General features: G+C 43.8%; 1 protein-coding gene across 1 annotated transcript in view; it reads right to left on the bottom strand.

The window, feature by feature from the left end:
- The window catches only part of C8H5orf58 (chromosome 8 C5orf58 homolog), a 65,404-nt gene extending 42,238 nt beyond the window's left edge, over positions 1-23,166 (bottom strand). The window contains exon 1 of the mRNA XM_030213183.1: positions 23,150-23,166. The gene's annotated coding sequence lies outside the window, so the exon portion shown is untranslated. The remainder of the gene's footprint in view (positions 1-23,149) is intronic.
- Positions 23,167-24,068: the final 902 nt, after the last annotated feature.

The raw sequence follows: 24,068 nt of genomic DNA, 5'->3' as shown, positions 1-24,068 counted from the left end.
CAAATGTCTCAAGGACAGTCTGAGTACAGCATCTCTATCTAATTATAATGCAAATGTCACTAACAAAGTAGTTCTTTGCATGACAACCTCCAGAGATGATTCCATGAACTCAGTCAAGTTTATTACACCTTGAGGGTTTAAATTATCTGGGTTTTCCCCAGTAATTTGCAAATAGTAAGCCCTTGTAATAGGTGGTAAAGAATTTTCAGGTAGTCCCAGGATTTCTACTAAATATTTCTTAACCATTTGTACTGGTGACACAAGTGGAGATTTAGGAAAGTTAATAATTCTTAGGTTAAGTCTCTTTGATTGATTCTCCAAATATTCCAAGCGGTTAGAGGCAAAATTCCTTTCTTTAATCAAAGACTGCTCCACGATTTCCATTTTTTCAAGTTTGCCAGAGAGGGTTTTTACCTCTGCTGCTTGGAGATCATTAATTTGTAATTGTTTCAATGTAGACCCAGCCAAAACCTTGATAGTTTCAGAATTCTTTACTATCATTGTTTGTAAAGCAGAGAGAGTTGTGGAATTTAAATCCCAAAGTGACTCTAATGTCACTACAGCAGGTCTTTCCAACTTCCCCTCAAAAACCAGTGGAGGTGCTTTAGCAACTTGTTCCAGGATACTCACAGTCACAGCAGGAGTAGAGCTTTCCTCTGGAATATTCAAGCTTACAGCGTTTGTTCCAGCTTCGAGCAAGTTCGCTCCCTGAATGCTCCTTTCACCTGGCAGGATTGAAGCAACAGGACTCGCCACAAAGCTCTCTTTTCCTGGTTGGGGTGGTGCTGTACATGGGACAGGGCTCAAAGAAGCCCCGTCGACACTGTCGGTCGGCTCCGAGGGGCGGACTCCAGCAGCAGGAGTAGAGGTCATAACTGAGCCAGACACAATTCCAAAGTGTTCGAGCATCGGCTGTTGGAGTGGAGGTTTATCGCCTGGGGCAGAGGGAATCTCCTTGACTTTCCCTCGTCTCTTACCCATCTGAAACAGCAGGTAAGAGGCTCTTTCCAGAGTCAGCTTGAGCACTACTACTACTACTATTTAGCATTTCTATAGCGCTACAAGGCGTACGCAGCGCTGCACAAACATAGAAGAAAGACAGTCCCTGCTCAAAGAGCTTACAATCTAATAGACAAAAATAAAGTAAGCAAATCAAATCAATTAATGTGTACAGGAAGGAGGAGAGGAGGGTAGGTGGAGGCGAGTGGTTACAAGTGGTTACGAGTCAAAGCAATGTCAAAGAGGTGGGCTTTCAGTCTAGATTTAAAGGTGGCCAAGGATGGGGCAAGACGTAGGGCTCAGGAAGTTTATTCCAGGCGTAGGGGTGCAGCGAGACAGAAGGCACGAAGTCTGGAGTTGGCAGTAGTGGAGAAGGGATTTATCCAGGGAGCGGAGTGCACGGGAATGGGTGTAGGGAAGGACGAGTGTGGAGAGATACTGGGGAGCAGCAGAGTGAGTACATTTATAAGTTAGTAGAAGAAGTTTGAACAGGATACGAAAACGGATAGGGAGCCAGTGAAGCGACTTGAGGAGAGGGATAGTATGAGTAAAGCGACCCTGGCAGAAGACAAGATGGGCAGCAGAGTTTTGAAACCGATTGGAGAGGGGAGAGGTTGACTAAGTGGGAGGCCAGCAAGAAGCAGATTGCAGTAGTCTAAACAAGAGGTGACAAGGGTTTTGGTAGAGTGCTCGGAAAGAAAGGGGCAGTGCTCGGAAAGAAAGGAGCACTATTCAGAACGCGTCTGTCGGTTCAAGTCACACACCGTCGCCATCGTGGATCTCTTCCGTTAGATCATTTTGAACGGGATGTAGATCGTTACATCATCTACGTATATGTATCGATTGAGGTTTGATTGGGATAGTAATTTGGCTAAGGGTGGCATCATTAGGTTTGAAGAGAGTCGGACGAGGAGGGGGGTCCCTGGGGGACGTCCACATTAGGTGTCCATGTGTCTGAGGCGGTTCGAGTTAGATATCATTTGGTAAGATTGAGTGGTTAGGAAGACTTTGACCATTTGAGGACGTTCCACCGATTGCCAAACTATTCAAGGATGTTTAATAGTATTCATGATCGACCCTATCACAGCCAATGGACATATCGAATTGTAGAAGAATATGTTATAACCCATGCGATTAGTTGTTTAAATTTAGTCGTAAGAGGTAAACTATACTGTTTCGGTGCATGTGGTTAGAGCCCGCGGAACCTGAGTGAGAGTTGTGCAGTATGGGGCATTTATTTAGGTAGTCGGTGATGTTGATTGGTCACTACGTCCTTCTGTTAATTTAGTTATTAGAGGAATGGATGCTACTGGACGATAGTTGGTCAGATCGTTTGTGCTTTCTTTGCATCTTTCGTTAGTGTCAGGGGTGAGGAACGATATTTCCTTTATCCTTTGGGAAGTATCCGTTTTGTAACATATAGTTTAGGTGTTCGGTGAGGTCTGTTATGAATTGTTGGGGGCTGACTTTATTAGGTTGTTAGGGCATATGTCTAATTTGCAGTGAGACTTGGCGAATCTTTTGATCTTTAGGGAGACGATGTCCTCTGATAGCGTCTCGAAGTTGGTCCAGATTCTGTCCGCAGGGCATTCGGCAGGATTTGGGTCTAGGCACTCAAGGAGTTCGGTATAGTTTATGGTGTTGGCGGGTATCAGGAGACGTAGTTTTGTGATTTTCTCATTGAAGTATTTCACGAGATCGTCTGCTGCTGGTTTATCTGCGGTGTTGGAAGTTACCGGTGTAGTGTCTAGTAGTTTGTTCACGAGTTGGAAGATTTTGTGTGTGTCCTTGAAATCAGGTCCAATTTTAATTTTATAGTATAGTCTTTTAGTTTGTCTTATGGTGTATTTGTATTTTCTTTGTAATTGCTTCCAGGCGGTGAGTGTGGATTCGTCTTTCTTTTTATTCCATACTCGTTCTAATCTTCTGACTTGAGTTTTTAGCTTTTTCAGTTCTTCGCTGAACTATGGTATTGAGTTCTTTCTGTGTGAGGTTCTGGTTTGGAGTGGTGCTATATTATCTAATGTGTTTCTGCATCTTTTGTCCCATTCTTGGAGAAATTGGTTTGAATCTGTCTTTGTAGCCCATTCGTTATCATAGAACTGTTGCCAGAATATTGACGGGTCAATTTTGCCTCTGGTGGTGTAGGTTGTACGTTCTTGTTTGTGGGTTGATTCTTTCTTTCGCCATGCGAGGGAGAAGTTTGCTGTATACTGGTCGGACCATGGTATGGGTGTCCATTTTACATTTGTTAGTACCAAATTTAAGTCGGGGCAAATTTGTGTGTGATGATATCTAATGCATGTCCTTTAGAGTGGGTTTGCTGCAGTGGGTTTGCTGCGTTGTTGGCCTATAGAAGTCCCATAATTGAAGGAATTCTTCGCATTCTTGAACGTTTGTTGAGGTAGGGTCTTCAAGGTGTACGTTAATATCTCCAACTATAGTAAGTTTTGAGGCAGTGACACATATTTTTGATATGAAAGTCCATAAAGTAGTTTTGGCAATCTTGCCAATTCCCTGGCGGTCCTGTAGAGCAAGGACTATGTTAAGGTGTTCCATTAGGTCTGGGGTGATTGATTCTTACTGAGGCAATTTCAAGTTGCGGCAGGATGGATTCAGCTGTGGTTGTAATGGTGAACTGGGATCTGTAGATTATGGCTATTCCTCCTCCTCTTTTTCCATTCCTTGTCCAGTGGATAATTTTGGTAGCCTGGGGAACATAGATCCAAAATTATGGGGTCTTTTAATGTCATGAATCCAGGTTTCAGTAATGAGATCGAGCTTGTCTGTGGTGATCCAGTCTGTTATTGTTTATTAACTGCTGATCTAGCGTTACATAGCCTAGTTGTATTCCTAGGTAGGGGTCCTGTTTGGGATGAGGATGTGTTGATTTTTATTAGTTGTCTGTTTTCTTGGCATCTGGATTGTTGTGTCCTTTCTGCCCTTTCTGTTGGTTGTTTCCGTGCGTAGTTGAGTTTTCCTTTTAATTGGTTGTTATTCTTTTGTCCTCTGTAGTGTAGTTGTCTGTAGGGTTTGTGTGCAGTGGGTAGATTGTTGTCTGCATGGGATTTGTGCATGCGTAGTAGATTAGGGGGAAGAAAATATATACGACCACTCTAAAGTTACCCTACCACATTACAACAGACCATACTACTGACTGTAAAACCTCGTCAGGTACACCATCTTGCACGCCGACCAATAATTTTAACTAGATTGCTGCACTATTCTACCAAAGCCAACATGAACACTAACAAGCTGCTTTTAATGTGTTCATGTTGGCTTTGGTTAGAATAGTGCAGCAATCTAGTTAAAATTATTGGTCGGCCGTGCAAGACGATGTTATCTGACGAGGTTTTACAGTCAGTAGTATGGCCTGTTGTAACGTGGTAGGGTAACTTTAGAGTGGTCGTTGGTTAGAAGTCTTCAGTAATTTATTATAACATTCCAGAATTATTCAGTGATATACAGTAGTTGCGAATGATATTACAATTCAGGTAGCAGAGTAGTTCAGTACTACAAATACAGCAAAATTATATTAAGTGTGCTACAGGAAGTAGAGGCTCGTGAGTCCTCTGCATAAGCTGTTCTATCTTTAGAGGGCTAGAGTCCCAAGTGAGATATTTAAATTTTGCTTAAACCCTATTTTCCGCTCTCCTATATTTTCATTAGGAGCGGAGGAAGTGGTTAAGGGTCGACCCTGGTAGTATACAATCCTATAGTTCACTGAGCTACACAAAAGTGTTTAAAAGTATCTAGAGGTTAGGATTTTTCAACAGTTTATAATCTAGTTCACTGACTACACAAAAAGCGTTTAAAAAGTTTCTAGAGATTAGGATTTTTCAAACAGTTTGACAATACAAATGATACAGTATACCCGTCAGGTCAGCCAACCCAGTTCAGGTTTACATTACTACCTGGAAATGCCAGGATCTGCAGGACATAATCCACCTCCCTTCCCCTTGCGGATCTGAAGTAGGAAGCAAGATGACTCTACAAGGGAAGCACGAGAGCATGTGCTCCCAGTAACTGCTCCTACTAGCCCCATACATGCTTCCATAGATGAGGGAAAGGAAACAGAAGAGCCAAGTTCACATACTCTTGCATTGTGCCTATGCTGCTAGCAGCCTTTCAACTCCATTTTTTTCTGTGGACTGAGAAAGCAGCAGCAGCATCAGGGAAGACATGGGGAGCAGAAGCAGAGGGGCATTTCACTAAAGAGTTTGAGTTCCCACCTCCAATAATTTTTTGAGAATACTGGGCTCAAAATTAACATTGAAATCAAAGTTCTACGTCCTCGTTTCTAGTAAACATTATGCTTAACACAGTCACAGCCCCTGTGGCAGCTCAAGTAATTATGTGGCAAGAGTTGGAAATTTCAAGGAGAAATTATGTCTTACCTGATAATTTTCTTTCCTTTAGGCAGCTACACTGTTCTGCACAAGTGGGTACTATCCCTTCCTACCAGCAGATGCAAGCAGAGAAAAAGGCTGAGCTTTACCATTGACCTCACCAGTATTAGCTGGTGGTGCTCCCTGGAAAGATACAGTATGCATCTGGCAAAGTAGCAAAAGGTCCCTTTTTTTTAACACACCTATGCCCCATCAGTCACTGCAGCTGCAATGATAATTAGTGCGCACACACTACAGAGTGGGACTCGCTACCTGCCTACTTCAGGATATAGCAATTGCACATAAGTACATAAGTATTGCCATACTGGGACAGACTGAAGGTGCATCAAGCCCAGCATCCTGTTTCCAACAGTGATTAGACTCTTCTCATTTTTTTAACCACTGAAGGGCCCTAGTGTGAGGATGGGATGCAGAACAATGTAGCTGACTAAAGGAAAGAAAATTATCAGCTAAGACATAATTTCTCCTTCCTTAGTGTCTAGCTACACTGTTCTGCACAAGTGGGATGTACTGAAGCAGATCTACTGGCCCCCTGAATGAGGGTCCTGTCAAAGTCCGAATAGACCCTAGCAGACACATCCAATCTGCAGCGCTTGACAAATGAATGCAGAGACAACCATGTGGTTGCTCTACAAATCTCTTCAGGAACCCAGGAACCACCTCCTGGGCCTCTTCCCAGGAAGTGGCATGAGCCCATACGGAGTAGGACTTCAGGCCCTGAAGCACTGTGTGATTCTTGAAAATAAGATTCCCTGCCTTGATTTACCTCACAATGGAGGATTTAGAGGCTGCCTGGGGCCTTTAAAAAAACAAAGAGGTGATCAGTAAGGTGAAAATCATTAGTCTACTTCAGGTACCATAGCAGCATCCTCCAGACATCCAGCTTATGGAGCCTCCGGTCCATAGGAATAGAGCTCTCCTTCACAAATCAGGGCAAGCAAACTTCCTGACTCACATGAAGGGAGAAACAACCTTAGGGAAGAAGGAAGGGACCATGTGAAAAGAAACTAAATCCTCCACAATGGAGAGATATGGCCTGACAAGACAGAGTTTGTAGCTCGGAAACTCTTCAAGGTGATGGAGACCAGAAAAACTGTCTTGAGAGTGAAGTCTTCAATGGAGACTGAGTGCAGAGACTAAAATGGAGCCTTGGCAAGTACTCAGAGAACCAGATTAGGTCCCATGAGGGAAAGGAGGAACATATTGGGGGGGGGGGGGGGGGGGGGGTTAAAAATTGTGCCACGTCTCTCAGAAAACAGGACCCCTCACCATGCAAAAGCAAACCCTGAAAACTGGAAAGAGCAGCCACCTGGACTCTCAGGAAGTCCAAACACCAGACCCTGCAGCAGAAAACAGAATATTAAGAATCTGAGCCCTTCAAAAGACAGAGACTGTCCTGCACTCCAGGTTTAAAAAAACTTCTATACCCTGATAAAAGCCAGCAACATGAAGGACTTCCAAGAGTGGAGCAACATAGAAACCACTGTAGGAGAAAAACTGCTTCTCTAAGCGCCTCCTCTCAAGGGACAGAAAGGATCAGGATCTTTCATTTCTACCAGTCCTTACCAGAGAAGGCCTCAACCTCTGAACAATGGGTGACCAACAAGCACACATTGCTGGTGAGGCCAATCCAAAGCTACTAGCAAGACCAGACGATGATGGGCAATCAGGAGAGAAGACAGAGCAGGACTAATCAATTCTGGTCCTCAAGGTCCACAGGCAAGCCAGGTTTTCAGAATAGCCATGAGAAAGATTTGCATACCATAGAAGCTGTGCATGCAAATCTCTCTCTAGCATATTCACTGATTATTAATGCAACTGCGATATACTGTAACACATTTATTTCACTTTATCAACGTTATCATATAATGTATTTCACTTCACAAAATTCTTATATCTGCATTCTCTCACTCCACATACATTCCTTCTACCCTAAATTCCAAAACTGATCACTTGATACAGGAATATTACAATCCTCCTGGATATATTGTCAATTGTATCGTCATGCTTTATATACAACCATTTAAGTATGACTCAATAGATCTTGTGAGCCCACTTCGAAACGTTCATTTCAGTTCGCAGTGGTTGTACAAGCTAAACTCAAATGAGATGATAATCCTGCTCCTCAGGTTTTCAAAAGACCGTGAATTAATAGCTCACAAAGTACATTGGCCTAGTGGTTAGGGTGGTGGACTTTGGTCCCTGGGGAACTGAGGAACTGAGTTTGATTCCCACTTCAGGCACAGGCAGCTCCTTGTGACTCTGGCAAGTCACTTAACCCTCCATTGCCCATGTAAGCTGCATTGAGCCTGCCATGAGTGGGAAAGCGCGGGGTACAAATGTACAAAACAAAACAAGGTCCTTCTTTGGATAGTTTCTTGCTTTTAGTTTTCAACGTGCCATTAGGACCCAACGAGATCTTCCGCCGTAGTCCTAAAGATAATCAGCATCAGTATCTTATAGTTCGCCAAACTTCAGAGGCTATCAGAATGAACAGCAGAGGGTCCCAGTGGTCCATAATGAGCTGAAAGGCCTGTTCCCTCAGCTCTAATTCTACTGGACCCAGGAGAGAGTGACTGAGAAAGTCTGCCTGAGGGCCTGCAGGTGTCTCTCTGCTCACTGAGAGAGGTACACTGCTTCCAAGACTACCACCTGACTCCTGGTGCCTCCCTGCTTGTTAATATAAGCCACTGTAGTGGCATTGTCCAATATCATTCTTACCACCTACCCTCGAAGGAGCAGGAGGAATTCCAACAGGGTCAGGTGAGAACCGCCTGTGCTTTCAATTTGATGGACCAAACCACCTCCTGCATGGTCCAAGTTCCCTGAGCTACGTGGCCCAGGCAATGAGCTCCCCAGCCAAGAAGACTCACATCCATGGTGTCAAGCACCACTGTGGGGGATCCAGAAGCACCCCCCTCAGGAGGTAAACTAAGCTACCCCACAAGGATAGACAGATTCTCGCCGTGGGTGAAAGAGGCAGAGGATGAGGGAAGTCCTGAAAGACTGGGGCCCAACAAGACAACAGGGCCCTCTGCAAGGGCTGCATGTGAACCCTCACCCAAGACACCACCTCCCAACATCTTTGCCATGGAGACCAGGAGCTGCAAGTAGAAGCTACCACAATCTGAGCTTCTGAGCTTGAAGTTTCTCAGACCATTCCTCTGGGAGAAACACATCCCTTGGGCAGAGTCAAAGTGGATTCCCAGGTACTCAAGGGCCTGGGAGAGAATCAGGCAATTCTTGCTCCAATTCATAAACCAGCCTCGGGTCTCCAACTGGGAGATGACTTGGGAAGTGGGCAGGTTGGCCTCCGCTGCCAAGTCCACTCAAATCAGCCAGTCATCCAAATAAGGATATAACCTGATGCAGATAAGCAGCAACCACCACCATAACCTTGGAAAATGTGCTGGGGGTCAAGGGCAGGGTCCAAAAACTGGTAATGGTGCCCAAGAACACAGAAGTAAAGATAATACCTGTGATAGGCTGTGACAACAATGTGCAGATAGGCTTCTGTGAGGTCCAGGGCAAAACCAAGGTGATCACTGACCTGAGGATTTCCATGTGAAAATGATGTACCTGCAGGCAGGTAATTCACTCCCTTCCACAATGAGATCCCTTCATGTGGAACCACAAAGTAATGACTCAGACCGCAGTCTTCGCGAGGCATCAGCTCCACACCACCAAGTTCCAACAGATGCTCGACAGTAAAGGCAACAGCCTGTCACTTTTACTCCAAGTCACATGGTGAAGGCATGAAGGCATCGGGAACAAGTGGGCAAACTCCAGGAAGTATCTCTTCTCGACCGCCTCCAGAACCCATTTGTCCAAGGTGATGTGGGCCCACTTGTGGTGCACTATCAAGGGGCCTGGAACATCTACATTGGGCAAGATGGGCTGCTGGAGCTCCATCTGCAGTAGCAGAAGGGCCAACTCACCTAGGGCCCCGAAAGGAACTCAACTGAAAGGGTCCTCCCTGAAATGAAAGCGTAGGTCGAGCACTCCAAGCTGGCTGGAAATGGCCCACCCTCCCTGGAGCGACCACTGGACGTGAGGGACCAATGAGAGCCCTTAGGCCTCAGATCAGGTTAACACGAGGGTCTAGCCTCTCCCATATCCTTCACCAGCTTCTTCAGTTCATCCCCAAATAGCAAGCACCCTTGAAACAGCCAATGACTAAAAAGCTTCTTGAAGGTGGCATCCGACACCCAGTGGTGGAATCACAGCCAGAGTCGGCCCAGCACAATCGAGTACACTGACCAAGAGGCCAGGCGGACTAGATGATATAGGACATCTGCTAAGAAGGCCGCTCCAGACACGAGGCAGGAAATGTTCTCTGCCTCCATCAGTTGCTGCAGCCAGCGCAGATTGCTACTTGAATCCTGGACACCCTTACTGAAAAGGCTAGGCCTAACTGCTGGATAGAAAACAGGTTAGAGTTAAGTAGTAGTAGTAGTAGTTTTCTCAGTGGAGGAGGGTGAATAGAGGAGATGCTATTTAACATATTTTTAAAAGATCTGGAAATCGGAACAAGTGAGGTGATTAAATTTGCAGATGACACAAAACTATTCAAAGTTGTTAAAACATATGTGCACTGTGAAAAGTTACAGGAAGACCTTAGGAAACTGGAAGACTGGGCAACCAAATGGCAGATGAAATTTAATGTGGACAAATGCAAAGTGATGCACATTGAGAAGAATAATCCAAATCATAGTTACTTGATGATAGGGTCCACCTTAGGAGTCAGCACCCAAGAAAAATCTAGGTGTCAATGTAGACAATATGCTGAAATCTTCTGCCCAGTGTGCAGCACTGGCCAAAAAAGCAAACAGAATGCTAGGAATTATTAGGAAAGGGATGGAAAATAAGACAAAAGAATATTATGCTTCTATATTGCTCCACTGTGTGACCTCAACTTGAGTAGTGTGTGCAGTCCTGGTCGCCGTTTCTTAAAAAGGATATAGCAGAATTAGAAAAGGTTCAAAGAAGGCCGACCAAAAGGATAAAAGGGATGGAACTCCTCTCATATGAGAAAATGCTAAAGAGGTTAGGGCTCTTCAGCTTGGAAAAGCGAAGGCTGAGGGGGGTTATGACAGAGGTCGACAAAATCCTGAGTAGTGTAGAATGGATAAGTGAATTGATTTTTTACTCTTTCAAAAAGTACAAAGACTAGGGGCCACTCAATGAAAATACATGGAAATAGGAGGAAATATTTTTTCACTCAAAAATAGTTGAGCTCTGGAACTCACTGCCGGAGGATGTGGATAGCGTTTCTGGATTTAAAAAATGTTTGGACAAGCACCTGGAGGAAAATTCCATAGCCTGTTAATGAGATGGACATGGGGGAAGCCACTGCTTGCCCCAGGATTGGTAGAATGGAATGTTGCTATTAAATTGGGTTTCTGCCAGGTACTTGTGATCTGGCTTGGCAACTGGGATGTCCAACCCCCATTTCCCTGCGGTATAGATAGGCCCCTCTGGACCTACCTTATATCCCTGATGGTCCGTGGGGGTCATTGGGGGCAGGAGTGAAGACCATTCGCTTCTGCCCCTTTTGGCTGCTAAGTACGTAAATACATAAGTATAATATAAGTATTGTCTATTAAGCCCAGCATCCTGTTTCCAACAGTGGCCAATCTAGGTCACAAATACCTGGCAAGATCCCAGAAAAGCTCAATACATTTTATGATGCATATCCCAGAAATAAGCAGTGGATTTTTCCAAGTCAATTTAATAATAGTCTATGGACTTTTCCATTAGGAAGCCATCCAGACCCTTTTTAAATCCTGCTAAGCTAACCTCCTTTACCACATTCTCTGCAAACAAATTCGAGTTTAATTACACGTTGAGTGAAGAAAATTTTTCTCTGATTCATACTAAATTTACTACTTTGTAGCTTCATCGCATGCCCCCTAGTCCTAGTATTTTTGGAAAGAGTAAACAAACGATTCACGTCTACCCATTCCACTCCATTCATTATTTTATAGACCTCTATCATATCGCCCCTCAGCCATCTCTTCTCCAAGCTGAAGAGCCCTAGCCGCTTCAGCTTTTCTTCATAGGGAAGTCGTTCCATCCCCTTTATCATTTTCGTTACCCTTCTCTGTAACCTTTTCTAATTCCACTATATCTTTTTTGAGATGCAGCGACCAGAATTGAATACAATATTCAAGGTGCGGTCGCACCATGGACCGATACAAAGGCGTTATAACGGCCTCACTTTTGTTTTCCATTCCTTTCCTAATAATACCTAACATTTTATTTGCTTTCTTAGCCGCTGCAGCACACTGAGCGGAGGGTTTCTATGTATCATCAACAACGATGCCAAGATCCCTTTCTTGGTCAGTGACTCCTAATGTGGAACCTTGCATTACGTAGCTATAGTTCGGGTTCCTCTTTCCAACATGCATCACTTTGCACTTGCTCACATTAAACTTAGGCTGCCATTTAGACTCCCAGTCTCATAAGGTCCTCTTGTAATTTTTCACAATCTTCTCTCGATTTAACAACTTTGTGTCATCAGCAAATTTAATTATCTCACTAGTTACTCCCAACTCTAGATCATTTATAAATATGTTAAAAAGCAGCGGTCCCAGCACAGACCCCTGGGGAAGATTTCATAGCAGCCATTTTCTTTTAGAGGCTGCAAGAGGCAGGAGCTTGTGGCCTTTGCTCCTGCCCCGTCACCTATCGTTGTCTAGGGTTGGTCCCGGGGTCCACTTCACAGAGGCAGGGGGTTCCCAAAGAATACGCAATCCACACAGATTTTGATATATAAAGCATATTATATTTGCATATATGTATTGGCTCACAGCACTTTGTACCCTAGTACAGGAAAAAGGGTACAAGCTGTCTTGGGGTGTGTGTTTAGAGGGAGGGAGAAAGAAAGGATAGGGTGTTTGTTCAGAGGAAAAAGAAACCTTGGACTAGGGCTGTCTGAGAAGGGGGGGAGCAGAGCCAGGTGTTCTGGTGGCTAAAGATGGAGGTGTGCAGAGAAAGAAGAAGAAACAAAGACAGCCCAGCACAGTCCCGTGCCCTCTGCTGCAGGGAGAAAGAAAGAGCGAGACCTAGTGCCCTGGACACAGAGAAGTGCCTGGGACAGAGAGGGGGGGTAGACAGTAGGCAGTAGACCCCAAGCTGAGCTCTGTGCTCTGCTGCACAGAGAAAGACAGAGAGAGCCGTAGTGCCCTAATGAGCTCTGCTTTATACCTAATAAGAACTGAGAGGGAACAGGAGCAGAGAGAGATCAAAAACTTCTCTCTTTCCCAGTTATTTCCTTTACCGAACTCCAGATACTTTCTGAAGTCAGGAAAGGTGACAACTTTCACAGGTTGTCCTGTTTGAAATCCCTAGTGATGGAGCCTCTATGTCTAGCTTTGGTTGCTCTGAAGCCCTGCTCCCATATAGAACAAAAGGTATGTTAATCAGGAGTAATTGAGAACCCAAAGGGTTATCAAGCCTCTTTGAGCACCATTTGACCCATTTCATCCTCAATGGTTCCTGCAGGAAAGGGGGGGAGAGTTTATCAGAGGTCAGAAGGTGGTTTAATACTGTCAAACTGATTTCATATTAATATAAGTATGTCCAGCAATAATTTTGACCTCCTGCAATCCTGACATCTCCACAAGATGGAAGCAAACCTGGGTACCTGATCTGTCACTGTAGTGACAGACTATTTCTGTTCTCATACCTCCAGATATATTTGTTCCTGCTCATTCATATCTCCACAGTAGTGAGATATTTAAATCCCAATGAGTCCAAACCTCGTGTCTTAGGTTGGGCAGTCCTTAATATGCCACCTTACCAGTCTTAGAGCAGAATGGACAGTGCATAAGGGATGCAGGCATTTGGGAGGTTAAGGCCTACTGGTCCCAGGATGCCTGGTATACAAAGCTCAAATTAACCTGCCAGACTGGAGTGGCTCCAAAGTAGATGATGGGACTGTTAAAAAAAAAAAAAGCCAAATTACCATGCCAGATTAAAAATGTAAATGCTGGGAAGAAAGCAGTTTTTAAAAAACATTCAGATGGGAAGGAAAGTAGTGTGTGTGTATGTGTATAGCTGCCTTTATAGAGGTGAGGGTATTTTATAGGTTAAACTTTGCACAGAGTTGTACATATGTCTAAGTTTACAACACATGAAAATCATAACAATGCATAGCAATACTTGTACACTAGTTAAAATAATGATAGGGTGAATTAAAACATTAAAGACATGATCAGCAGTAGGTGAATATCCAAAGAATAGTTCCCATACTGAGACATGGGAGTCTTGTACCAAATTTTGAGCAGTTTGTCTAATTTGTCCATTCTCATAAGTGATGGTATAATTCACTTCTGTGGAGGTTGTTTTCAAATGGTCCATATAGGCATGGAGTTTAGTAAAGTTCAATAGGTTGTGTAAGGTCTCTTCTCCCATGCCCAGAGGGAGTGGATGTACAGCATATGGAATAAAATCTGGAATGTCAATAGAGTCATTGGTAACCAGAGGTGCAGAATATGTTGTCTCATTAATGGTGATGGACACCACGGGTGTATGACTGCACCAAGTATTGTTCTGTAAATAGTTCAAACTGTACAGCAAAGTTTTCTTAGGGAGGTGGATGTCATGTACTTGGGGAGCAATGGAAAAAGAAATATTTTGAGGAAAGAACAGATTAAAACAAAAGTGTCCAGCTCCAAGGTAGTACACCCTATGTGAGACAGTGGGTGAATATAAAAGTTCAGCAGTCAGAGTACAGGAGGATGAATTGTTCCAGCAGGAGCTGTCACTCTCTTTAAACTGATGAGGTTCACACTGGAAATGAAAGGGTGTCCGCTGGCACAGGCTAGGGTCCATTGGTCTGAATGATGTCCAGTCATTGTCCAGGGGCTGCACCCATGCGAGATGGTCCAGAGGATACATTATCACATTATTAATTTGCACACCAATATTAACTACCGGGTAAATAACTGTATGTTGTTCTGACCATGGGACCAAAGTGCAGATAGAGCATCCTTGTTGTGAACAGATTGGAACACTAATCGTCCACCAATCAAGGTGAGCTATAGCAAATTCTGGTAATTTGGTGCTAGCCATCTGAACAAGAGATGGTGGCCAGTGGCCTAACTTAGACGTGATTAGAATTTCCTTTAAGATAGTAATAAGCTCGATCTGTATTTGATCACAGGCCATAGCCCATGAAATATTCTTTCCCAACCTGTATTCTTCATGTGCTAGAGTCACAATTTTCTGTTCTATAATGGGTGATACAAGAGCAAATGTATCTACAATTACATTAGATAGTTTAGCTGAAGCCTCATTAATAATATGTTGTGATGTAAACCCTTCAGAAGCATGTTGGGCTGTGGATCCCATCTTATTTCAGAGCACTTCCATATCAATTGTATTAAGGGCTCCCAGTACAGTTCCTGTGCCTCCTAAAATGGTGTCTAATAATTCCCGCTTGTATCTAGAGGGTTTGGCTGGGGGTGTGACTGACTGCATGTCCAACCATGTATTAAGCATATGTATGTGGTTAGCAAGCAGTTTGGATATTTGGTAGTGACTAGAAATACTTTAGGATACAGATGCCAAGTAAGAAAGTGGTATTCTACATCATATAACACATCATGGGGTGCATCGTATTTAATCTGAAATGGTTTCCCCTCCTGGAACAAATTAATATCTGAGAGGTACAGAATAGGAGGAACTGGAATGGTAGGGGAGGTGGGGGGAGGAGTGGTAGGTAAACAAAGTACATCAAAAAAGAAATAAGTCTCAGTAATGTGCTGTTGATTACTTTGAATCCACATATAAGTGATCTGCCAAGTCCCTTTATCCTGACAGGAAATATTGTATAGAATCAAGGCAGGAGGGCCTAGAAAGTATTTATCTGGGGGTGCAATCAATTCTTGTGTTCTGTCTAGGGAAGTGGAAATTGGTTTAGTCCACTTCGCGTGCGTGATGTTCAGGGAATAGTAGACTGGTCTGTCTTGCACCGAGCAGAAACGCAGGATAACCAGGTCTTTTCCTTCAGGGAATGGTGGGGGTATTTCTTGATAGCGATATACCCCATCTGTGCAATTGGTCCAACCAATTGTGCATATTCGGATGATAGTTCCTGTAATGAGACTTGGGTAAAGGAGAACACATACCACACTAAACAGAAAATGTGCCATACTAGAAGCACACTGATTATTAAAGTATACTAACTAACTTACTTATATAACACCTCAACCGAAATAATGTTTACTAATGTTTACTAAGTATTATTAGCACTATTGAATGCTTGTATCAACTATACATTATGAGTGGCTATTATAGTTACCACTCTTCAAACATCTTTTGTTCGTAGGGCAGCGTCTGTGCTGTTTTCAGGAATCAGTCGTCTGTGCTGTATTCAGGTGGAATCTGAGAACAAAAACTGGTAACCACTAATTATCCATAAGGTTTCAACTGAGTGATGTGTTTCCAACATCGCTGGTTGTCTGGCCTTAGGATCTGATATAGGCTTAGGCCTAGTGCATCTGTAACCAAGTATGGTCCATCCCACTTTGCTGTGCCAAAGGGGAGGTTTGGTCTAGGGTTTAGGAGCATGACCTTACTCCCCACTTTGAGTGGTCGTAAATCAGAATCTTTGGCCTGCACCTCCTGCAGATAATCCCTAGACTTTTCTGTGTTTGCCAGCACAGTGGTCTGGATTTCTTTTAGGTGTTCTTACAGGGATTTCAAACACTCATTTGCAAGAACTACAGTCTGATCCTCCGGGAGAAAAGGGTGTAACAGGTTTTCCCATCGAGGCATTGGCCTTCCCATTAAGGCTTCATATGGGGCAAAACCTGTGGACTTACAGACATTGGCTCTGATACGCATTCGGACCAAAGGGAGGGCCTGATCCCAATTTTTCCCTGTCAGATTCAGCATAGGGCTGAGATGTGCTTTAATTGTTTGATTCATACGTTCTACCTGCCCCGCTGCTTGGGGATGGTATGAAATGTGCAATTGCTGTTCTATGCCTAGAAAATCAAACAATTCCTTGACTAGCTGAGAAACAAAAGCAGGACCAATATCCGATTCAATAGTCTTAGGAATTCCCCAACGTGTAAAAAATTGCATAGTTAGGACCTCAGCTGTGGTTCTAGCAGTTTGATCTGATACAGGAAAAGCTTCTACCCAGTGGGAAAAAGAGTCCACTACTGTGAGTAAAAATCTGTTTTTCCTAGCTGTTAAAGGGAGAGGGCCCACATGATCTATCTATAGTCTCTCAAATGGTCCCCGTGGTGGCGCTCTCATCAGCTGTCCCCTTTTCTTTTTAGGTTGTGGTATGTCATGTTTCATTTCTGGCCACCAGACCAACATATTTAGAGTTGCCAACATCTCTTCAGTTTTAGGGTGCCCCATGGGACCTGCTCCATGAACCCAATGCATCCAATCTTTCCCTTGCGCTCTGGGGATAGCTATAACCAATCCTTCCTCCTTCTTCACACACAGTATGTCTTTCTGTATAGTGAGTGTGAGAAAGGGTGTATGCTGGTAAGTGTTATCTGGGGTTTGTTGCACTAGCTGCTTCAGATTGGAAAGCTCTGTGTCATTCTCCTGCAGTGTACTGAAATAATCTGGTGGTACCACCTGATCGTAATCAGTGGACCGTGTGGCCATGGCTACCATCCGTGTCTGCTCATACCAGGGCCATATAGGGCCTACATGACATGTTTCCTTCGCTAGTGAATCCGCTAAAGTGTTTCCTTTCACTAAAGGGCCTTTCTTTCTGTGTGCTTTCACCTTCACTAAATGAACTTTCTGAAATTTTTCACCGAGTTCTTGTGCCATAGCCCATAGTGCTGAATGTTTTACCATGGACCCATCTGTGGATTTAAAGTTGTGGCTTAACCACCATGGCAGCAATGCAATGGCATTTCTGAATACATAATCTGAATCTAAGATTATCTGTATTTCAGGGTGAGAGTCTTGATAATGCTGCAAACAGGCCACAAAGGCAGCCAGTTCACAGTATTGTGCTGAGGCTGACCCACATGAGTACTGCCTTTGCAGAATTACTTTGTTATCTGGGCCCAGTTGTACAATTGCAAAACCTGCTAATCTTCTTCCTCCCTCGCATTGGCTACTGCCATCAATATAGGAAGAAAAGGGGATATTCTATCCAGTACCAGTTCTTTAAATATCAAATAATTGGGGGTACTGGGTGAAGACTGACAGTCATGAGGTTGTCCCTCCAGTATCTGTGCCTGCAACATCAGGGTCCAATGGACTATTCTCTCCGTCCTAATTCTACTACAAGCCAACTTGCCCTCCACAATGAATTTAAGGGGGGTGTGGTGGCTACATATGTAAGTGGTTTGAGCCCCAATAATGTATGTAAACTTTTGCATAGCAGCATATGCAGCCAGAACATGTTTTTCACAGGTTCCCATTTTAAGTTCTGGAGAAGTGAGAACTCTGGAAAAGAAAGCAATTGGCCTGTCTGTCCCTCCTAAGCGCTGTGTTAGGGCAGCTCTTATACTGTTCTCACCAACCACTGGGTATAGGAAAAAATTCTGCTTGTGATCTGGGGGAGCAAGGACAGGAGCAGAAGTCAAAGTCTGCTTGAGTTTAGTCACTGCCTCTGTGTGTTCTGCCTCCCAAACATATTCTTTACGTTTAAGCAGGGAGTATAGTGGAGCAGCCACTTCAGCATAGTTGTGCATAAAATCACGGCAGAACCCTGTAAGCCCTAGAAATGATTGGAGGGATTTCTGGTCTGTAGGCAAAGGTAATTTCTGAATGAGATCTATTCTCTGAGAATCTATGGATTTCCCTTCCTGGCCAATAGTGACTCCTAGAAAGGAAACCTGTGGTTTACACAGCTGAGCTTTGGCTGGATTTACTTTAAGTCCAGCTTTCAAAAGAGCTTTTAAAATCTCTTATATGGGCCCAGTGGTCAGATTCAGTTTCAGATTGAATTAAAATGTCATCAACATATTGGATTATATTGTCTCTACAAGACACCTCAGCTAGGGCTTCCTGCATGTATTTGTGGAAAATGGATGGAGAATCCTTATAACCCTGGGGTAACACAGTCCATGCATACTGTTTATTTAGCCACTGGAATGCTGTTTTGTACTGGCATTCTGGGGCCAGGGGCAGGCTCCAAAACCCATTTGAAATGTCTAGGACAGAAAAAAATTTACAGTTGGGGTTTAATTTAGAGATCATTTCCGGATATGAGGCTACAACCGGTACCACAGATTTTGATACTTGATTTAGGGCGCGGAAATCTATGGTCAGTCTAAAGGAGCCTCCTGGTTTAACTATTGGCCATGCTGGAGAGTTGCATGTAGAAGAGATCAGTCTAATTATGCCCTTCTCTTCCAGTACCTGTATAATCTTAGCTACGGGTTCTATCGCCTGATGAGGTACTAGATATTGCTTTTGTGGCGGAGGATCCTCCCCTTCTAACAGGATTTCTGTGGACATTCTGCCACATTCTAGTTTGTCTTGGGCCCAGACAGGGATGTCTATAACCTCTGTGGGAATTACAATCAGATCATACTGCTGGTCAGCTTTTGTGCATTGTGTGGCCAAATGCATGGGAATTGCTTCGTGCACCAAAACTGTAGACATTTTTGGAGATCCAATACATTGCCACAAGGTAAGATTAGCCATATCCACTACCAAATTTAACTGGTTGAGGACATCAATTCCAATTATTTCCTTTTCTGTGCTTACTATAGTGGCTGCATTGGTTTCCAAAATTTCATCATCATGTTCCCTCTGCATCTGCACCGGGATACCCCATTTAACTGGGATAGCCACACAGTTGGTAACTGTGTCATTAACCCCTTGGATTTTATATGTTTGCACATTTTCCTGGTCTGAAGTGGGAGAAACCCTGCTTGTAAAACTGATTCCAGCCCCTGTGTCAATCAACGCTAATTTATCCTGACCCCCTATCCTGCTGTTCACATTGGGGCGTCCACACGTGTCCAAAATCAAGGGTGCCACAAACTTTAATTTATATTCTGAATCTGTCTCCTTTCCCCTCTCCTGAGGTGCTGGAAGTGCATGCTCAGGTAAGTGAAAGGAGTCAGGCTGGGCACAAAATACTTCAGATTGTTTGATATTTGGACACTGGAGATCAGGACATCCCTATTCCTTTTTTCTTGCTTATCCTGGGCAGCTATCAATTCACTTTTTATTCTAATTCTAGCTGCATGGTATATGTATCTTATTCCCATTTAATTTGTTGCTGTTTCAACTGGTCTGTCTGTGCTTTGAGTTCATGAAACGGGATGTAGCCTGAGGAATTTCTAAAATTACCTCTGCTCTGCCCTCTCCATGGGGCCTGTCCTGAGTTTCCTGACCTATTGCTGTGGGAGGGCCCTTCTGCTTGCCATTTCTTTGCTTCTGACACAGTAATTACCTGGGATGGCTGAGTTTTCCACACAGATGCAATCCTAAGCATTAGCGTGTCAAAAGGAGTTTCTTTGGGATCCTCAGCAAACAATCTGAGATCTTTAGTAATCTCGGGGGATAGGATTTCCAACAAAAATTCTTTATGATGTGTCTGACCATAATCTTCTATTTTGGGCCAACCCTCCTGGTCTCGAAATGCTGCTTCCAGTACCCACAATCTGTGCGCAAATTGTTCTAGTGTGTCATTTGGCAGGGGTGCAAGTGTTATAAATGCTTGCATTTGAGTACAGCGAAATAATTGCTCAAGACCCTTTTTCAACAACTGGTATGGGTGGGTGAGAGATCCTACTTTAAAATAGTGGGGTCCTAAAGCCACGTGCATAAGTCTGTCAAAGTCAGACGTTTTCCTCTTATACTTTCCTAGGCCCCAGTGAATCAGAATATCAGTGGCCCATTTGCACCATTCATTCATATTAAAAGGCATAGGGCCGACCTTCTGTGTTATCCTTTCAATGTCACTATCTTTTAATGAGTCATACAGTACCAGGTTTACTGGTGTTCTGGGGTCTGTACTGGACTCAATTTCTGTGTCTGCAGAATCCTCCCTGTCCCTCAGGTTAGTACTTGCGCCTGGGCTTTCCTCAACTATGCATGTCTGAGTGCTTAAGTCAGTGTTTTCAGTCTTAGATTTGCCCCCACTTCTCAAATCCACTACACACACTTCTGTGTGCTTTTGTGGTTCTATGAATTGAAAACCTGGCTTATAGGGTGTTTCATAGGCTGGCGGTGCTGAGGGAGAAATACTTGGGGTCTGCCAGTGCACAGAGTTAATCTGGTCCTTTGGGGCACATTTACTTTTTAAATGTTTTAATTCTGTTATAGCCTCGTCCAATTGTTCATTTACATGTAAGAAGGAATTTGTTGCTTGCACAACCTGTGCCCGTTGCATCGAGATGCACGCCTGTGCGTCCTCAAGGTCCCTGGTTAACTGAGTGCACTGAGTGGTCAGGTCTGCATTTTGCTGTTTCAAAGTAATTAGTCCCCTACACAGGCCTTGTATAAAAAGGCATTTCCTCTGCAGCCTATGGGAACTCCCACGGAAGGTATTGTCCCGGCGGCTACAGGTGGAGGCCCAACAGCTACTTCTACCCCTGTCGGAATATCGAAGCAGGCAGAATTTACAACATCTTTGCCAACAAATCAACAGGAGGACTCTCCCCAGAATATTGGAGGTATTGTAAGACCACCTGTTATAACCCTGGAAACGTTATGGGACGCTATCCAAGTGTTAAATAAGAACATTCAACAAGGTTCTAACTTTTGGGCTGGAGAAGTGGCGGAGATTAAAAAAATCACAACAACAAATCACTGAAAATGTTTTAGAACAAAATACTAAAGTGGAACTTTTGGAGACTGAAATCAAACATCTTAAACAATTTTCCTCAGATATGGTTAAAACAAATAATATTCAGTCACGGAAACTTGAGTATTTAGAAAATCAAACCAGGAGGAATAATGTAGATTATCACACAACTTCATGGTGAGTTAATATAAATAAAAATTTTCCCTTAAGTATTGTGGTGGTACTCCCCTGTTTTCTCTAAGAAATCGACGCGAGCCAGAAACCGCTTGTCGATCTTCAGGACCAGGAACTCCTTCAACAGACACTTCTCTGATGTCAGGATCTAGGACTGGATTTTCTTGTTCTTCCACCAGCAAGTAGATACAATCGGGCTGTTCCTCTATCTCATCCACACCTTCTTCCTCACAAACCAAATCCGATTCCTCCGAAAAACTTTCAATAGGCAGAGGCATTTTCTTTAGCTGATCCCTGTGCACCCTTTTGACATTAGTATTGTGCTCATTTTTGATCCCAACCACATTCCCATCCAATTGTATTACTTCATAAATTGCATCTTCCCAATCATTTTGGATCTCATGTCTTCCTGAGTACCTCCCAACCTTCAACAGGACTCTGTCACCCAACCGTAGCTGAGAGCCTGCCGCCCGCCTGTCATAATATTTTTTCCTCATCTCTCCATTTTTGGCCATGGATTGCGGAGCTATTTGACATGCTTTATCCCATTTTAAATAATGGGTGTTGAGTGAACTAGGCCAATGTTCCTGTTCTATTAGTGTCAACCGCTTGTCTTCAACTTTCTTTTCTTTTTCATGTAGGCCTTCACATGCGTCATGGTATAGCTTTGAAACTTCTTCTACTTTCTCATTAGCCAGTTGTTCCCTTTTAAGTTGCTTATACATTATATCATACTCAAATAATCAAAACTCAGTTCTGCCAGCAAAATGGTCCTTTTCCTACAAACGCCACGCCTTCCGCATGGACGCAGTGAAAATGTTTCCACATAAACGCTGGATGACTGTTCTTCATGGACAAACTCTGTATGTCCGTTAAACCTCCGTTGGCTGTTCAAATACACCACCTCCAGTCATTAGTATGCATCACAATACAGGTCATGTGTGCTCAGTGACTAACTCAACAGTCCACCATATCTGTTTCATGTTATGCCGGCTCCTCAATGCAGGACCGCATTTCACAAATCTTCCTCAGGAGGAACCACCATCAAATTTGTTCTACACCTCCAGTGGCTGCATGCCGGATTGAAACTCCCTTAGGGCTGAGCCACAGACGCCACCCAGGAAATCATTCCTGGGTGGCGTCTGTGGCTCAGCCCTAAGGGAGTTTGTCCATGAAGAACAGTCATCCAGCGTTTATGTGGAAACATTTTCACTGCGTCCATGCGGAAGGCGTGGCGTTTGTAGGAAAAGGACCATTTTGCTGGCAGAACTGAGTTTTGATTATTTGAGTATGATATAATGTATAAGCATGGCAAAACATATGCACAATACGAAACAGTATAAGTATGCAGTTTAAAATGTAAAATCAACTGTTTTTTATTTAAATTAAATACAGGTGTGCAAGGTGAGCGGAGGAGTGAATGTGTGAGGTTTTAATAGTAGGCAGCAGTGCTAGTGAGGTTAGCGGGCATTGCAATACAATAAAATGTTTTTGTGATAAAGTTAAATTAGATATGCCAACTGTCGGTTCCCTGTCAGGCAGAGCTGACTTTTCACCATGACAGAGACTGGCTGAATAGAGAAATAGTTCAAAGTGACAGGAAATTAAGTGATTACCAAAGACAGATATGTAGTGTTTAAAAATGTGGGACTGTTTCACTTGGTACCCCTTCCAATAAAGTTGGAAGATCTATCAGTCTTTTCTGAGCAGCCCCAAACACAGCATTAAATTACTTCAACTTTCAATCCCCCTTAACAAGCCTAGGAGTACATATGCAAACATGCAGAAAGCAAAACAATGTCTTACTTACCCAGCTGGAGATCCTCTTTTTGAAACCGAGACGAGCTCCCCAAGATGTCAGCTATCGTTGTCTAGGGTTGGTCCCGGGGTCCACTTCACAGAGGCAGTGGGTTCCCAAAGAATACGCAATCCACACGGATTTGGATATATAAAGTATATTATATTTGCATATATGTATTGGCTCACAGCACTTTGTACCCTAGTACAGGAAAAAGGGTACAAGCTGTCTTGGGGTGTGTGTTTAGAGGGAGGGAGAAAGAAAGAATAGGGTGTTTGTTCAGAGGAAAAAGAAACCTTGGACTAGGGCTGTCTGAGAAGTGGGGGAGCAGAGCCAGGTGCTCTGGTGGCTAAAGATGGAGGTGTGCAGAGAAAGAAGAAGAAACAAAGACAGCCCAGCACAGTCCCGTGCCCTCTGCTGCAGGGAGAAAGAAAGAGCGAGACCTAGTGCCCTGGACACAGAGAAGTGCCTGGGACAGAGAGGGGGGGGGGCAGTAGACCCCAAGCTGAGCTCTGTGCTCTGCTGCACATAGAAAGACAGAGAGAGAGAGAGAGCCGTAGTGCCCTAATGAGCTCTGCTTTATACCTAATAAGAACTGAGAGGGAACAGGAGCAGAGAGAGATCAAAAACTTCTCTCTTTCCCAGTTATTTCCTTTACCGAACTCCAGATACTTTCTGAAGTCAGGAAAGGTGACAACTTTCACAGTTGTCCTGTTTGAAATCCCTAGTGATGGAGCCTCTATGTCTAGCTTTGGTTGCTCTGAAGCCCTGCTCCCATATGGAACAAAAGGTATGTTAATCAGGAGTAATTGAGAACCCAAAGGGTTATCAGGCCTCTCTGAGCACCATTTGGCCCATTTCATCCTCAATGGTTCCTGCAGGAAAGGGGGGGAGAGTTTATCAGAGGTCAGAAGGTGGTTTAATATTGTCA

The sequence above is a fragment of the Microcaecilia unicolor genome, chromosome 8, assembly GCF_901765095.1.
Source record: "Microcaecilia unicolor chromosome 8, aMicUni1.1, whole genome shotgun sequence".
Classification (NCBI taxonomy): domain Eukaryota; kingdom Metazoa; phylum Chordata; class Amphibia; order Gymnophiona; family Siphonopidae; genus Microcaecilia; species Microcaecilia unicolor.
Note: the sequence above shows the minus strand (reverse complement) of the source record. Positions and strands in the feature narration are given on the sequence as shown.